This window comes from Solanum pennellii, chromosome 12 (assembly GCF_001406875.1).
Source record: "Solanum pennellii chromosome 12, SPENNV200".
Classification (NCBI taxonomy): Eukaryota; Viridiplantae; Streptophyta; class Magnoliopsida; order Solanales; family Solanaceae; genus Solanum; species Solanum pennellii.
This window is the reverse complement of record NC_028648.1, coordinates 3,897,432-3,915,815: the sequence shown is the minus strand read 5'-3', so window position 1 is coordinate 3,915,815 and position 18,384 is coordinate 3,897,432. Positions and strand designations below refer to the sequence as shown.

The following is an 18,384-nucleotide window of genomic DNA, read 5'->3' as shown; positions in this document are numbered from 1 at the left end:
ATGTATCCGGTTGGCAATCACGGCCCGCCCGACCCATTTGGAAGGTCAAACGAGCCCCGAAGCGAGCATACCCCTCATTTCGACGATTTTCGTGTGCTATGGCAAACCATTTTTTGGGTGATCCGGATTCCGACGTCGAAAATGCCAAATTTTTGTGTGGACTTCCGGCAAGACCTTGTCTATGTATCCGGTTGGCAATCACGGCCCGCCCGACCCATTTGGAAGGTCAAACGAGCCCCGAAGCAAGCATACCCCTCATTTCGACGATTTTCGTGTGCAATAGCAAACCTTTTTTTTGGTGATCCGGATTCCGACGTCAAAAATAACAAATGTTTTTGTGGACGTCCGTCAAGACCTTGTCCTTGCATCCGGTTGGCAATCACGGACCCTCCGACCCATTTGGAAGGTCAAACGAGCCTCGAAGCGAGCATACCCCTCATTTCTACGACTTTCGTGTGCTATAGCAAACCATTTTTTGGGTGATCCGGATTCCGACGTCAAAAATGCCAAATTTTTTTGTGGAAGTCCGTCAAGACCTTGTCAATGCATCCGGTTGGCAATCACGGCCCGTCCGACCCATTTTGAAGGTCAAACGAGCCCCGGAGCGAGAATACCCCTCATTTCGACGATTTTTGTGTGCTATAGCAAACCATTTTTTGGGTGATCCAGATTCCGACGCCAAAAATTCCAAACTTTCTTGTGGACGTCCGTCAAGACCTGTTCTATGAATCCGGTTGGCCCTCACGGCCCGTACGACCCATTTTGAAGGTCAAACGAGCCCCGGAGCGAGAATACCCCTCATTTTGACGATTTTCGTGTGCTATAGCAAACCATTTTTTGGGTGATCGGGATTCCGACGTCAAAATTGCCAAATTTTTTTGTGGACGTCCGTCAAGACCTTGTTTATGCATCCGGTTGGCCCTCACGGCCCGTCGGACCCATTTTTAAGGTCAAACGAGCCCCGAAGCGAGCATACCCCTCATTTCGACGATTTTTGTGTGCCATAGCAAACCATTTTTTGGGTTATCTAGATTCCGACGCCAAAAATTCCAAATTTTCTTGTGGACGTCCGTCAAGACCTGGTTTATGCATCCGGTTGGCCCTCACGGCCCGTCCGACCCATTTTGAAGGTCAAACGAGCCCCGGATCGAGCATACCCCTCATTTCGACGATTTTCGTGTGCTATATAGCAAATCATTTTTTGGGTTATCCGGATCCCGACGTCAAAAATGCCAAATTTTTTGGTGGACGTCCGTCAAGACCTTGTCTATGCATCCGGATGGCCCTCACGGCCCGTCCGACCCATTTTGAAGGTCCAACGAGCCCAGTAGGTAGCATACCCCTCATTTCGTTGATTTTCGTGTGGTATAGCAAACCGTTTTTTGGGTGATTCGGATTCCGACGTCAAAAATAACAAATTTTTTTGTGGACGTTCGTCAAGACCTGTTCTATGCATCCGGTTGGCCCTCACGGCCCGTCCAACCCATTTTGAAGGTCAAACAAACTCCGGAGCGAGCATACCCCTCATTTCGACGATTTTCGTGTGCTATAGCAAACCATAATTTGGGTGATCCGGATTTTGACGCCAAAATTGCCAAATTTTTTTGTGGACGTCCATAAAGACCTTGTCTATGCATCCAGATGGCCCTCACGGCCCGTCCGACCCATTTTGATGGTCAAATGAGCCCCGGAGCGAGCATACCCCTCATTTCGACGATTTTCGTGTGCTATAGCAAACCATTTTTTTGGTTATCCGGATTCCGACGTTAAAAATGCCAAATTTTTTTGTGGACGTCTGTCAAGACCTTGGCTATGCATCCGGTTGGCCCTCACGGCCCGTCCGACCCATTTTGTAGGTCCAACGAGCCCCGGAGCGAGNGGAGCGAGCATACCCCTTATTTCAACGATTTTCATGTGGTATAGCAAACCATTTTTTGGGTGATCCGGATTCCGACGTCAAAAATGCCAAATTTTTTTGTGGACGTCCGTCAAGACCTTCTCTATGCATCCGGTTTGCCCTCACGGCCCGTCCGATCCATTTTGAAGGTCCAACGAGCCCCGGAGCGAGCATACCCTCATTTCGACGATTTGCGTGTGCTATAGCTAACCATTTTTGGGTGATCCGGATTTCGACGTCAAAAATGCCGAATTTTTTTGTGGAGGTCCGTCAAGACCTTATATATGCATCCGGTTGGCCATCACAGCCCGTCCGACCCATTTTAAAGATCAAACGAGCCCCGGAGCGAGCATACCCCTCATTTTCGATGATTTTCGTGTGCTATAGCAAGCCATTTTTTGGGTGATCCGAATTTCGACGTCAAAAACGCCGAATTTTTTTGTGGACGTCTGTCAAGACCTTGTCTATGCATCCGGTTGTCCCTCACGGCCCGTCCGACCCATTTTGAAGAACAAACGAGCCCCGAAGCGAGCATACCCCTCATTTCGACGATTTTCTTGTGTTATAGCAAACCATTTTTTAGGTGATCCGGATTCCGATGTCAAAAATGCCAAATTTTTTTGTGGACGTCCGTCAAGACCTTCTCTATGCATCCGGTTGGCCCTCACGGCCCGTACGACCTATTTTGAAGGTCAAACGATCCCCGGAGCGAGCATACCCCTTAATTCGACGATTTTCGTGTGCTATATGTGATCTAATTCACCTTTGAGACTTCTTTCCTCAAAGGGCTCTTTCAAAGTATTTCTAAAAGTTGAGTTTTCATGTGGGTTTCATCCAATTACGAATTTGATGTTATGAACTGAGTTGTTTATGAATTCTTTAGGATATAATGAATAGATTAACATGTATTTTAACTTGATCATGATAACTTGAGATGGTCTGGTCTAGATTGTAGAACGTGATCCTTAACCCTTAAGCCTAGGTTTGTTCTTGATGTGAATTAGGTTGGGATTGATTCAATTGACTTGATTATTGGCTAAATCACTATTAGATAATGTTGTTACACCAATCATAAAAAAGTTAGGATGAATTGTAGTCTTTCATACTAGTTCTTGAGAAGTGATCTAGGTTAAGAGAATTGACCTACGTATCTTGTCTTAAAGTTTTAATCTTGTATTGAATTATGGTGTAGTGAATCTTATAGCTTTGTTACCATGTTGGTTATTGAATTATATTGGTGTGACGACCCAATTGGGTTGTGGGTTGGTGGTAAGACCCTTATATGAAATATGGAGGAGGCTTGGTAAGTCTTGTAATTCCTATTCTTTACTTCAACTTGTGGTTAATTGTTATTAAGTCATGATGTTGTGTTGGAGTATGCCTTATTTACGATTGATAGGATGGTAAAATGTCTTGATTATGGTTGTGAGGTTGATTAAGGTGTACATGTTATAAGGATGTTGATGTTTACCCATGTGCCCTATTATGAAGTGATATGTAATATGTTAACCTCACTTATATGAATTGTGATGAAAGGACTATACTCATGCAATTCTTATTGATCTATGGTGATGACGAATATACAAGGGCTAGACCCTATGACCTAACCTAATTTATGATTGTTAATAAAGACTTAAAGGCATTTCAATAAAGGAACCTAGCTTAGCACCGAGTGATCTTGTATGTGAGGGAGTGACACTTTCCCAAGTAGGGAAGGTAAGGTTCACTACGGTCCTCACGGGTGGATAGACTCATGACCCAAATAGGGTGTAGAGTGATGTTTCCAAGACGGCCCCAAGTTCCTTAAACTATGTTGCCACCATTGGAATACTAGCTAGTGGATCCACCTAGATGCCATGTTCACGTTAGGTTCTACCTTGGCCGGTAGACCACCTTCCACGGTGTAAGGTTTTATGACACCGGATTCCACACTTAGCTCATGTGGTCTATGTCGGTTAAGGCAAGTGTTCTCTAAACTAAAATGAAGTAATGAAGTATAAACTAACTAAGGTGACTTGAGGGGTTTAACTTAGCTTAGGTAGAGGTATGGGACTCTACCTATGCCTTGCACTAGTTGGCCTTGATGGGAGCTTTAGGAAGTTAATATTATGTATGTATTTGACAATGATGTAAATGATGATAATATGTTGATGTACAATATGAATAGTGTTATATGATGATGATTATCCTTTGGAGCATGTAATTTGATTATATTATTAAAGTATGACATTATGCATTATTAAAGGTTGGTTATGTGAAGTTGGGCATTAGTTATGTTTCGTGATTGAGTAAGGTTATGGGGCTTTGCTTGATCATTGCACTTGTTGACTTGATGAGGATCCATGAGTAATTGTCTTGCTTATTATGATATGGTTAACTCTTATTCATGCTTGTGATGTTATTTCTTGATGATAGGATTGTAGTAGATCATGGGTTCAAGTATGTTGGTATACATTTTACTTGTTTGAGTTAGTAAGCATGTTTGGTTGATTGGTATGACTTGCTTGATTATGCATGAGACTTTTTTTAAAGGGTAAATTGGCATGTTTTAGCTAAATGTCCCTTTTTTAGCATGTTTTGTGCATATGATCTCATACTTAGTACAAGTAGCGTACTAACCTCATTTTCTCCCTTTTTCCCAAACATTTTAAGTTTCGGTCGTTGAAGGCTAATTTGAGACGACTTGAAGAAGACTTGGATATTCTCTATCATCCAAAGGGTAGGTCCTCACTTTCCGAGCCCCAGAGCAGGTAAACCCCAAATTTTATTTTCAAGGTCAAACTAGCCCCAGAGCAGGTAAACCCCCCATTTTTCTGATTTTCGTGTGCTATAGTCCACTATTTTTTTGGTGATCCAGAATTTCGAGATTTTTTTTTGCTAAAATTTTCTGTGGACATCCGTTAGGACGTTATCTATGGATCCAGTTAGCCCTAACGGCCAAAACGATCAATTTTGAAGGTCAAACGAGCCCCGAAGCAAGTAAACCCCCATCTTACTGATTTTCGTGTGGTATAGTCCACCATCTTTTTTGGTGATCTAGAATTTCAATGTCTTTTTTGCCCAAATTTTTTGTGGATGTTCGTTAAGACGTGAGATATGGAGCCAGTTGGCCCTGAAGGACAAAATGACCCATTTTCAAGGTCAAACGAGCCCTGAAGTAGGTAAACCTCTCATTTTACCAATTTGTGTGTGCTATACTCCATGGATTTTTGGTGATCAGAAATTCCGACGTCTTTTTTGCCCAAATTTTTTGTGGATGTCCATTAAGATGTTAGTTATGGATCCAGTTGGCCCTGACGGACAAAATGACTCATTCTCAAGGTCAAATGAGCCTTAAAGCAGGTATACCCTCCAAAATCAATTTTCATTCATCAAATCTGTTTGTATAAAAGAATGGAAAATCCTCATGTAAAATTAACATTCACACATACATTACCAAGGTGTTTTGAACTCAAAAATCAATTATATTTTATAAGATTCTTAAAAAAAAAATTATAATTGTCTACAAAATTGCGGAAATTCAAATTTTGATTGGCTTAAAGTTGTGTTTCAAAAATTCGGCTCAGTCAAAAGCCTGATATTAAAATGAACGTATTAAAATGATATTTCCAACTCCAAATCCATTTGTTTAATCAAATCTTGTTCATATACCTATATAAGGAACAAAAATCCTTATGCAAAATTAGGGGAAATTTAAAATTTTTAAGATAAAAGTTGTTTATCATAAAATTGATTATCTAACATTTAAATTGACATTCTTATATGCATTATCAAAGTGTTTAAAACTCAAAAATCAATTTTCTTTTATCAGATTCTTATCAAAGTGTTTCGAACTCAAAAATCAATTTTCTTCAGTTTTGTAATCTCGATATTCTTTAGTTTTACTAAAAAGCTTTAATTTAGTAATATTACTTATATTTTACAACATCGTATACTATATATACGATACAACACGTCTCGTGAAACTAATCATATATTTATATGAAAGAGAACGTTAGGCTGCCTATGTGGCGCAACCACAAACCAGGATTCCTTTTTAACTTATTTATTTCAAAAAGTAGTCCTCTCTTTCATGAAAAGTTGTGACTTTTATGAAAACTTGTGACTTTTACAAAAACACTGTGACTTTTTTATGAAAAGTTGCGACTTTTACAAAAAGTTTTGACTTTTTATAAAATGTTGTGACTTTTACGAAGAGTTGCGACTTTTACGAAGAGTTGCAAGTTTAATGAAGAGTTGCGAATTTTATGAAGAGTTGCAACTTTTATGAAAAATTGTGACTTGTCCAAAGAGTTGTGTAACACTTCGAAAATTCAAGATGTGTCGTAAAGTCTAACATAGGCATCATGAGGTCTAGGCACTGTTTTTGAGTCTATGTCAATGAATATAGGTCATTTAAGAAGTTTAGAAACAAAAACGTCAAAGAACGTCCGAAAGTTTGTTCAAAGAGTTACTAGCGTGCATTAGCCTATTTGGTTAGCTAGTAAGAGTCAAAAATTTATGAAATTGAGTAAGAAGGTGTATAACATGTATTTAATTTATTTGATGGTTGAAACGTTCGGGTACGAATCCCCAAGGACCAACCAAGGGTCCTTGAGGAGGACCCTTGCAAGTGGATGTCAACACTGTCTAGGCAGTGTGCATCTACTAGATGCAGGCGATGATTTGTGTATGGACCAATGGGGCGTCATTGCCAAACGTCACCAACACTTAGAAAAATGGAGAAATCCCCCGCCTGCACCAGTCTCTGACCGAAACTACGGTTGTGCAGCACAGAGGCAGGCCTGCTCGTCGATGGACCAACGATCCATCGATCGTGGTCTCGTCGATGGGGTCTGCAACTTTTCTACACATTTTAAATTAAGTTCATTTAATTAGTTATGGGGTTAGGGGGGTTATCTAGTGGACTAAGGGAGCCTAATTAAGTTAATTAACCCCCAATATAAAGACCCTAACCCAATTAGTTTAAGGGGAACTCTCAAAATAATTTCTCTTTCTTCTCTCTTCTTTCTCTCTCTATTGGAAGACACCATTGAAGACAAGCTAGGGGGAGGTTTTGGGGGCTGGAAAGGGACGATTTCATCATCAAATCTTCATCAAGCGTTAAGGTATGTGATCTAATTCACCTTTGAGACTTCTTTCCTCAAAGGGCTCTTTCAAAGTATTTCTAAAAGTTGAGTTTTCATGTGGGTTTCATCCAATTACGAATTTGATGTTATGAACTGAGTTGTTTATGAATTCTTTAGGATATAATGAATAGATTAACATGTATTTTAACTTGATCATGATAACTTGAGATGGTCTGATCTAGATTGTAGAACGTGATCCTTAACCCTTAAGCCTAGGTTTGTTCTTCATGTGAATTAGGTTGGGATTGATTCAATTGACTTGATTATTGGTTAAATCACTATTAGATAATGTTGTTACACCAATCATAAAAAAGTTAGGATGAATTGTAGTCTTTCATACTAGTTCTTGAGAAGTGATCTAGGTTAAGAGAATTGACCTAAGTATCTTGTCTTAAAGTTTTTAATCTAGTATTGAATTATGGTGTAGTGAATCTTATAGCTTTGTTACCATGTTGGTTATTGAATTATATTAGTGTGACGACCCAATTGGGTTGTGGGTTGGTGGTAAGACCCTTATATGAAATATGGAGGAGGCTTGGTAAGTCTTGTAATTCCTATTCTTTACTTCAACTTGTGGTTAATTGTTATTAAGTCATGATGTTGTGTTGGAGTATGCGTTATTTAGGATTGATAGGATGGTAAAATGTCTTGATTATGGTTGTGAGGTTGATTAAGGTGTACATGTTATAAGGATGATGATGTTTACCCATGTGCCCTATTATGAAGTGATATGCAATATGTTAACCTCACTTATATGAATTGTGATGAAAGGACTATACTCATGCAATTCTTATTTAGCTATGGTGATGACGAATATACAAGGGCTAGACCCTATGACCTAAACTAATTTATGATTGTTAATAAAGACTTAAAGGCATTTCAATAAAGGGACCTAGCTTAGCACCGAGTGATCTTGTATGTGAGGGAGTGACACTTTCCCAAGTAGGGAAGGTAAGGTTCACTACGGTCCTCACAGGTGGATAGACTCATGACCCAAATAGGGTGTAGAGTGATGTTTCCGAGACGGCCCCAAGTTCCTTAAACTATGTTGCCACCATTGGAATACTAGCTAGTGTATCCACCTAGATGCTATGTTCACGTTAGGTTCTACCTTGGCCGGTAGACCACCTTCCATCGGTTTATACATTTTACTTGTTTGAGTTAGTAAGCATGTTTGGTTGATTGGTATGACTTGCTTGATTAGGCATGAGACTTTTTTTAAAGGGTAAATTGGCATGTTTTAGCTAAATGTCCCTTTTTTAGCATGTTTTGTGCATATGATCTCATACTTAGTACAAGTGGCGTACTAACCTCATTTTCTCCCTTTTTCCCAAACATTTTAAGTTCCGGTCGTTGAAGGCTAATTTGAGACGACTTGAAGAAGACTTGGATATTCTCTATCATCCAAAGGGTAGGTCCTCACTTTCCGAGGGCGATGCCGATATCTAGCTTATGGAGTTGCTTTATTTCTATGACTCTTATGTTCATTCTACATTCATTTGAGTACGATTTTAATAAGCCTATATGTGGCTTCTTTACATTCATGTAGGGTTATACCCAAATTGCTATGATCTTTTAGATGGTATGAGATGAGACTATATTCTATTTTATGTATACGTATGTGCAATAAAAGTAGAAGGCTATGTAACCTTCCTTTACGAAGGGTCAATGTATACTCGATACGAATATATATTAGGTGATTGTAGAGGTCTATGTAAACCTTTAAGTAGATGTAATGAAAAGTTTCAATTTTTCCATATTTTCGACTTATGAATGTGATGATGTAAGACTAAGAGGCTAGTCTTAGTCCTCAAAGAGGACGGCGCCGCCAGTTATTTCTAGGGGGTAAACCCGGATGTGACAAGTTTGTGACCTTTCTGATTAGGCACAATAATTTTTATTCATACCACCCTTTGTTGTATATAAATAAAGGGATTTCCTCTCATTTTAAAACAACAAAATTTTGAGCTTTATTTTCTTCTTCTGCAGAATTGTGTATTCGTCTACTTTGCTCATGTTGAGTGATTGACACACACCATTGTTTTTGTATCATCACACTGGTGAATAGAATGGCTCTGTCCTGAGAGGATCTATTCCTTTAAACTTCGGGTATTAGAATGAAATAATTTACTTAAGGGAAGAATATGCATTCAGTTGGCTCAATTTTTTCTTTATGTTTCATTTTATTATTACAGATCTTAGTATGTTTTTTACAATCATTAATTTATGCTTATTTTATTAATTTTTCTTTTTTATGTACATGTTTTAAACTTTGTTGTTTATGTTTTTGATCATTATGTTGAAGTAAAGATATGTTAATCAAGAGTTTGATGTAATCATTAGACTATTGGTGTCATGCAAATTAGGATTCTTAAACTTGAAAAATAAATGACTTTAACCTTTATTGAGTTTTAGTGGCTAAAAGATTCATGGGATGCAAGAAAGGACTTTGAGTGTTCAAAAGTTATGGTGGTCCCACACTACCTTTGAGTTTTATTTATTCAACTTCTATCTTATCGAGTTATTCAATCGATTAGGTGACAATAAAAAAAAGGAATGTAGTGGGATGNCACCCTTTGTTGTATATAAATAAAGGGATTTCCTCTCATTTTAAAACAACAAAATTTTGAGCTTTATTTTCTTCTTCTGCAGAATTGTGTATTCGTCTACTTTGCTCATGTTGAGTGATTGACACACACCATTGTTTTTGTATCATCACACTGGTGAATAGAATGGCTCTGTCCTGAGAGGATCTATTCCTTTAAACTTCGGGTATTAGAATGAAATAATTTACTTAAGGGAAGAATATGCATTCAGTTGGCTCAATTTTTTCTTTATGTTTCATTTTATTATTACAGATCTTAGTATGTTTTTTACAATCATTAATTTATGCTTATTTTATTAATTTTTCTTTTTTATGTACATGTTTTAAACTTTGTTGTTTATGTTTTTGATCATTATGTTGAAGTAAAGATATGTTAATCAAGAGTTTGATGTAATCATTAGACTATTGGTGTCATGCAAATTAGGATTCTTAAACTTGAAAAATAAATGACTTTAACCTTTATTGAGTTTTAGTGGCTAAAAGATTCATGGGATGCAAGAAAGGACTTTGAGTGTTCAAAAGTTATGGTGGTCCCACACTACCTTTGAGTTTTATTTATTCAACTTCTATCTTATCGAGTTATTCAATCGATTAGGTGACAATAAAAAAAAGGAATGTAGTGGGATGGTAAGTATTATGCTCAACCTTAATCAAACGCTTGAAGTTCAAATGTTGGGTTGGAGTCAATGAATTACCCCTCAAAGTAAGATGAATCAATATTACTCGAATATTAAAGAAATAATTACCTCTTTATAAACTTTAGATTAAAAGTCCTGAAAAGAATAAAGTTTTAACCATATTGATTGAAACACAAACAATAAAATATGTCTTTTGGCTATCAAAGTAGTGTCATCGGTTGCGTATGATTTTGAATAAGGGACTTGTCAAGACATCATTTAATTGAAATAATTTGAGCAACATGCATTATTTCATTGAACTCCAAGAGATGTGTTTTTATATTTTAATTAACTTATTAAGTACACAACTAATTATATAAGATGTATAATATTTAGATTTTGTGTGTAACGGTCTTGAATAGGAGAAAAACTCCCGCAATTGATGAATATATTGGTTGTACAACTTTTTGAACATACAAATATATAGACAGTGAAACAATTACATATCTTTTGTATAGACTTTGATGATGAACAACTCCAATAAATTTTAAATTTAATAACAATACACATAAATACTTAATTAGAATCAAATCTTTTTTGATTTATTATTAAAAAATATTTCATTTCGTCTTTAGATAAAATTCACAAATTATCGTAACAGTGTACCGTGTCAAAAACACGTATCATCGTTGAAAAGTAGAGCGAGACATATATATATATATATATATATTCCTTACCAAAATTGACATTTTTCTCTGAAATTCGCATAGCATCCTGTAGCTAATTGCACAAATTTGGCTTCATGGAACTCAAATTTCGACATCGAGATTACAAAAGTGAAGAACAAGTCCACTCTCTCCATCGGGTGGCAGCAGTGACTCATCCTCTCTCACTTCAATCACCGTCGCGTGACCAGGTTCATTGTTTTTCTCTTCATTGTCTATATTAATCGCAGCACTGCTTGCATTTGAATCAAGGAGAACGTTGTAAAGTATTAAGTTTTTGATCAATTGTACCTAAGAGTGGAATCTAGGGTGAACAATTTCAGTATGATCAGGGTTTAAACAGAGTAATGAACCAAACTACATATTATCATTATTGACCATGTTTCCTTGTGAAATTCAAACCTTTTATATTTGGTCATGATGAATAGAAGTTGGAGAGTTTTTCTTGGGAGTAATTTGGAGTGAAAAAAGTGATTGTTTTTTTTTGGATTTCTAGAAAGTTCTAGAATTCAACTTGAAGTTGAAATTTAATTGGCCAAACGTGTTTTCTGGGGTTGAACTATGGGGAAAAGTAAAAAATTCATGGCCTAATGCCAGGATCAAATTTCATGGCCAAACTACTCATTATCATGATTAAATCTTCTATATTTCTGAATAGATTAGCCAAAATAATAAAATTTCAATTTGAAAATTTTAAGTTAAATAGTCATAGGTGAAGTGGTTTCCCAGTGGTTCATTATGAAAAAAAAAAGTTATTAAGAAGTAGATAAGTTAGAACTGCATTCAAGTTTTTTTGTGCTCGGTACTGGAGAGCTAGTAGTGATCACTTTCCGTACCTTGAACGACTTTTTTTTAGAGATTGCTGTTATTTGGATTCAATCCCTCGAGATTTTGCAGATATAACCACTCTTGCTCTTATTGATATATGTAACTGTCAACAATCTGTTGGGAATTCCGCAAAGCAAATTCAACAGGACATTCAAGACAACTATGGAAGCTCTATCGAGGTCCATACTCGCGATCTTTTTGTAAGACGTCTTCTTCCTGGATTTACAATAACATTTAACTTATCATCATAGTAACTCGATACAGTAATCTGGATAATAGCTTTAGTAAGTCAATTGCACCAATTGAACAAAAGTTCTTAAGGCTGTCATTGTGTTTGCTTTGAAACCTTCCAATATTGCGTAACTTCTAATATTTGCATGCTCATTCTTGATTTCGGAAAGTGTAACATTTCATTTTTGCTGGCATTTTCGATAGTGTGACAACAGATGAAGATCATGATGATGATGACTTTGAGAATGAAGTTCCTTCTTGCCGCAATAATGTGTAAGTTCTTATACCTGCATGCTCATTCTTGCTATAATGTTCTCGTGTTCCTTAACTATGGGACATCTATCATATCATTTTCCATTTTTTGCGCCTTTTTTTTCTCTGCAGCAAGTAGTTAAGGTGTTTTGAGGACTAGCCAGTTCTCTGAAATAAATGTACATACATACTGTATAGGCCAGAACAGGCTTCAGTAACTTGTGTTTCCTTTCTTGGGAGTCCTAAATCTACCTCGCAAAGTAAGACAGAAGGCTAAATCCGGTGGCACCAGCAACGTCATAAGAAAAACTAGGCCACCAGTAGAAAGGTGTAATATTGAAGAGACTACTAGTCTCACGATAGGTGTACTGAAGGAATATTGATTGTATTGAAGTGTTAACCTAATAAGGGAATACATGGGAGATATATATAGGAGATATAGGAAGGAGTACTAATCCTAATAGGACTAGGATTAAGGAGTACTAATCCTAATAGGACTAGGATTAGTACACAGTAAATACTAATATTATTTAATACTATCTGTTATTATCCCCCCTCAAGCTGAGCTGAGCGGAAGCGAACGGAAGCTTGGAACTGAGGTAATCGTGCTGTCGGCTCGGGAGAGGCTTGGTGAGAATATCAGCCGGTTGTTCTTCAGTGGGTACATACTGCACAGTCATGGTGCCGGCCTGAACTTCATCGCGAACAAAGAGACAATCGGTATCAACATGCTTCATTCTGGTGTGTAGGACGGAATTCTTGGCCACACAGATGGTTGATTTGTTGTCACAATAGAGAGCAGGAACAGTGTGAGTGGCGCGGAGTTCGCGAAGAATATATGTGACCCACATGGTCTCAGCAGCAAGAAGAGCAAGGGCGCGGTATTCAGCTTCAGTCGAGGACCGAGAGACCTTGGGTTGTTTTTTTGTACACCAGGAGATCAGGTTCGGCCCCAAAAAAACGAGAAACCCCGATGTAGATTTTCTGTCATTTTTATCATTCGCCCAATCTGAATCTGAGAAACCCCGAAGCTCCAAGTCCCCGGGTCGAATGAGTAAACCACGACCAAGAGTGCCAAAAATGTACCTGAGAATGCGTTTTAGACAATGGTAATCATGTTCACTTGGTTGATGCATGCGCTGAGCAACTCGGTTGACAGCAAACTGGATGTCAGGACGGGTAATGGCCAGATACTGTAGAGCCCCAATGAGGCTGCGGAAGTGGGTGATATCGGCAAAGGGGGTGTCGGCTCCATTCGTAGACGAAGAGACTGCCATCGGTGTTGGTTGACTGGTGCATTTTTCCAGTCCAGCTTTCTGCAACAGATCTCGAGCATATTTTGACTGATGAAGAAACAAGCCGCTGCCTGTCCGAGAAACCTCCATTCCCAGAAAATAATGTAACGGGCCAAGGTCCTTCATTTTGAAGGTAGTATGCATAGCTCGAGTGACATCCTGAATGAGAGCTGCAGTAGAGCCTGTAATAATGATATCATCTACATAGACAAGAAGAATGACTGTACCGTGTGCTGAATGTCGAGTAAACAGACTCGTGTCGTGTACGCAACACGTGAAGCCGAGTCCCTGGAGGAACGTTTTCAGACGTGTGTACCAAGCACGGGGGGCTTGCTTGAGCCCATACAGAGACTTCTGGAGTTTGCAAACATGTTGAGGGAAGCGGGGATCAACATAGCCCGGTGGTTGCGTCATGTAGATAGTTTCATCAAGCATGCCATGAAGAAAAGCATTGGAAACATCCAACTGATTGATGAGCCAATTGTTGCGCACGGCGAGTGACAGTACCAGGCGAATGGTTTCCTGCCGAATAACAGGACTGAATGTCTCGGAGTAATCAAGCCCATACTCCTGATTGTAGCCTTTAGCAACCAAACGAGCCTTGTACCTGGAAATACTGCCATCCGCATTGTGTTTAATTTTGTACACCCATTTACAGCCCACTGGGTGCCGCCCATGGGGCTTAGGTACAAGAACCCAAGTTTTCTGATCAGTCAAAGCCTTAAACTCGTCATCCATAGCATGACGCCAATAAGCATTTTTTGAGGCAACAGAGTAGGTTGTTGGTTCACTATCGGGAAGGGGTGTATTTGGTAGTATGGTAGCCTGAAAGGTTTTGGGTTTAAAGATACCGGCTTTGCCACGGGTTAACATGGGATGAGTATTGGGGGGTGGCACGGGCGGTGGTGATTCGGGGGTGGCCGGGAAGGACCCAAAACGGATCGGGCTGGAGATGTTGTGGGTATGGGGTGGTTCGGGTTGGTTGTGAGTGTGGGTGGTGGTTGCGGGTGTATTGTGGGTGACGGTCGAAGGGGTGATGAGGGGTGGTTGGGTAGTGGGTGGAGGTGTGGGGGAAGGTGGTGAGGGACCCTGTGAGTATGTTGGAAAAAGGGGAAGGACGCCAATGAATGATGTATTTGTGGAGGAGGAAATAGACTCGTAGGGAAACTCATTTTCGACAAATTTGACATGACGAGATATGTAGACTTTATGAGTTTGTGGGTCAAGACAGCGATAACCCTTGGAGGTAGGATGATAGCCCAAAAAAATACAAGGACGGGATCGGGGTTGTAATTTGTGAGTAATATGAGGGCGTAGCCAAGGGTAGGCAAGACACCCAAAGACGCGGAGGTTGGTATAATTGGGAAGTTCTTGGTAAAGGAGTTGATAGGGTGATTTGTTGGAGAGAGTGTGACTGGGCATTCTGTTAATGAGGTAGTTTGCGGTGGCTAGAGCTTCTACCCAAAAGGAGACAGGGAGATGAGATTGATGTAGAAGAGTAACCACCGTTTCAATGAGATGGCGATGCTTACGCTCAGCCACCCCATTCTGTTCGGGAGTGTATGGACAGGAGGTTTGATGTATAATTCCCAGGGATTGCAGAAACTGGCCAAAGATGTTATTGACATATTCCTTTCCATTGTCACTTCGAAAAAGTTTAACATGAGAATTGAATTGTGTTTTGACCATTTTTTCAAAAGTGACAAAGGTGGTGTATGCCTGTGATTTGTGTTTTAGTGGGTACAACCAAGTGTATTTTGTAAAATCATCCACAAAACAAATATAATAGCGAAAACCAGCAAATGAAGGAACAGCAGTAGGACCCCATAGGTCAGAATGAATAAGTTGAAAAGGTGCAGTTGTACGCTTCTCAGATAAAGTAAAAGGTAATTTATGAGATTTAGCAATTGAACAGGAGTCACAATTGTTTACATGAATGGAAGAAAAACCTAATTGAGACATTAAAGAATTTATTATTTGAGTAGACGGGTGACCCAGACGACTGTGCCACAACAGACTGTGGCCATCAGCCGAAAGAGCCACCGGAGCCACAGGAACGCTTTCTGAAACTGGGTGGGCAGACGAACTTGTGCCAGGAAGAACGTACAGACCATGCTCACAGGGGCCCTGAAAAATCACCCTCTTGGTAGTATTGTCTAGGATCTGAAAATCATTAGAGGTGAACAAGAGTGAGCAATTATTGTCTTTTGTGAATTGGTGAACTGAAAGGAGATTGGATTTAATAGAAGGGACGTGGGTAAGGTTACCTAGGTGAAAGATAGCGGTGGGGGTTTTAATGGTACCCGTGCCAGTGTGAGAAATATTAAGGGACTCACCGTTGCCAACAGTAATACCATTGGAGCCATGATATGGATTTGGAGCGTTAAGCTTGGATAGATCAGAAGTAACGTGCATGTTGGCCCCAGTATCCAACAGCCATTCAGAGGAAGGGCCGGCTTGAGATGCATAATTGGCACGGTTATCACTATTTCGGCTCTCCTCATACCGAAACCAGCAACGAACAGCGGTGTGTCCTGTTTTCTGACAGATTTGACAAGTTGGACGATCCCGCTCGTAAGTGCCCTGCCCGCCGCTGGAAGATGACTGCCCGCCGCTGCCGAAGGAGTGCAGGCTGTTGTTGCTGCCGTGCTGCTGACCGTCGTACGGCGGACGACTGCCCTGCCGACCGCCGCGCCCGCGGCCTCCGCTGTTTCTGCCGTAGCCGCCGCGGCTCCCCTGCCGGCCGCCACCACGCCCCCCGCGATAGTTCTGGCTTGCGGTGAGGGCGGTGGCCGGCTCCATAACAGCGGCTTCTCGGAGAAGAAGTTTGCTCTCCAGATCCACGTTGATTTCTTCACTTTTTAGCCACGAGGAGAGAGTAGCCAGGTCAACGGGCGTTGGACTGATGCGAACCGCCTGTTTAATGGAGGAGTAAGCTGATGGGAGCCCCCGAACGACGCACATGACGAGATCTTTTTCGGGAATGATTTCATTCACGGTGTCGAGGGCTGTGATGATGGTGGAGACCTCGTCTAAATACTCCGCCATAGTTTTCGTGCCTTTGGTAATTGTGTGGAGACGATCACGCAATTGAAAAATATGAGAGTGGGAAATTGATGCATAGCGTGTTGCGAGGGCCGTCCACAGGGCTGAAGCAGTTGTGTAGGATCGGACGTGTTTCTGAACCGTGGGAGAGATGACCGCAATCAAACATGATCGGATCTGGCCATCCACGGCTTTCCAGGCGGCATGGGCCGGATTGGTTTTTTCTGATTTGTCCGTGGCGGTGATGACTGCCGGCGGCGGTTCTGTGCTTCCATCGACGTATTTGAGAAGGTAATTGGCCTCAAGGGCTGTAAGAACGGTGATTTTCCATGTAGGGTAATTTATGTCTGATAATTTTTCGGGAATCAGGGCATGAAGATGCCTGAGAAGGAGTTTAACGCCAGAAGGAAGTGAATCGAGAGGATCCACCTCGGTTGTCATGGCTGCCGCCGCCCAAGAGAAGAGAGGGAACGATCGGTGCCCTAAAGAGAGAAAAAACCTAGAGAAAAGAAGATCTAGGTTTTCTGGCTCTTGATACCATGAAGGAATATTGATTGTATTGAAGTGTTAACCTAATAAGGGAATACATGGGAGATATATATAGGAGATATAGGAAGGAGTACTAATCCTAATAGGACTAGGATTAGTACACAGTAAATACTAATATTATTTAATACTATCTGTTATTATGTACGAATCAGCAATGTGATACTCTCTTGCTGTTTCTACTCGAATATTAAGGAATTCACTGTGCTTATTCCACAGGATCATTGTTTTAAACTTTTACCAGAATTATCTTACAAAAGTCATACAACAATGAAGCAAATCTTAAAAAAATATCCATTCACTGTTGTACTGAGAGATTCTTGTTTGTTTATGCACAAGACTCTCCGTATTCTGGAGAAAAACCTTTCGATTTACTTCCTTTTTCTTACCTAAACGATGGTGATACTTCAGGTAGGAAAAACCTTTTGATAATCATTAAGTTGATTTGAATTAACCCTTTGACACTTTTTCTGGTTTTAAGAGATTAAAGTGAGTAACGACCATGTTGCTCAATCTATTTTTTATCCATACCAATCCAATCCATTTTCAGTCCGTCCAAATCTGTCATATGTCACCACTAGAAAAAAAGAACAACTCATAGTTGATATGTGTTTTGATAAATAGTTGGTAATACTTCAGTACGGAGCTCGCTCACCTAATAGTTCACTAGTTATAAAGTAATTTTCTGATGGACAACATCCATGTACAAAGTACAATGAGGAAAATGGTACATACAACTCTTCTCTTTGAATGAACTGGTGTGCACCTTATTACAATAGTGACTAAACATGTCATATACATATGCAAAGCACGTGTCCAGAGCTAGTAATAAAATAATTATAAGTTGCTTTAATAAGTTAAATGACACCTATAGTGTAAAAGATCTTACGTTGTAATTGTATATGATTTAAATCCTTCCAATATTGTGTAACTTGCTATACTTGCATACCATTTCATTTTTCATCTTTTGTTTCAATAGTGAGGAATCAAATGACGATGACCGCGATGATGATGATGATGATGAAGAAGAAGAAGAGAAGATGACAGATGACGATGAATATGACGATGATGACCTCTAAAAGATGGTTTGTAAATTAGCCTACTCAAAATTTATATCTTTTTTAAGAATCAAGCAATAAATATTATTTTATTTTATCAAAATGAACGAGTTAAAGTGGATATTTATTTTTAGCAGTAAAAAGAAGTATAACCGA

At 39.6% G+C, this 18,384-nt stretch overlaps 1 long non-coding RNA gene across 1 annotated transcript; it reads left to right on the top strand.

Moving 5' to 3' along the window:
• The first annotated feature begins 10,990 nt into the window (after positions 1 to 10,990).
• Positions 10,991 to 18,384, top strand: LOC114075395. The gene is made up of 4 exons (XR_003575846.1): positions 10,991 to 11,164; positions 11,871 to 12,001; positions 12,237 to 12,305; positions 18,150 to 18,384. It is a non-coding gene; the product is annotated as an uncharacterized LOC114075395 (long non-coding RNA).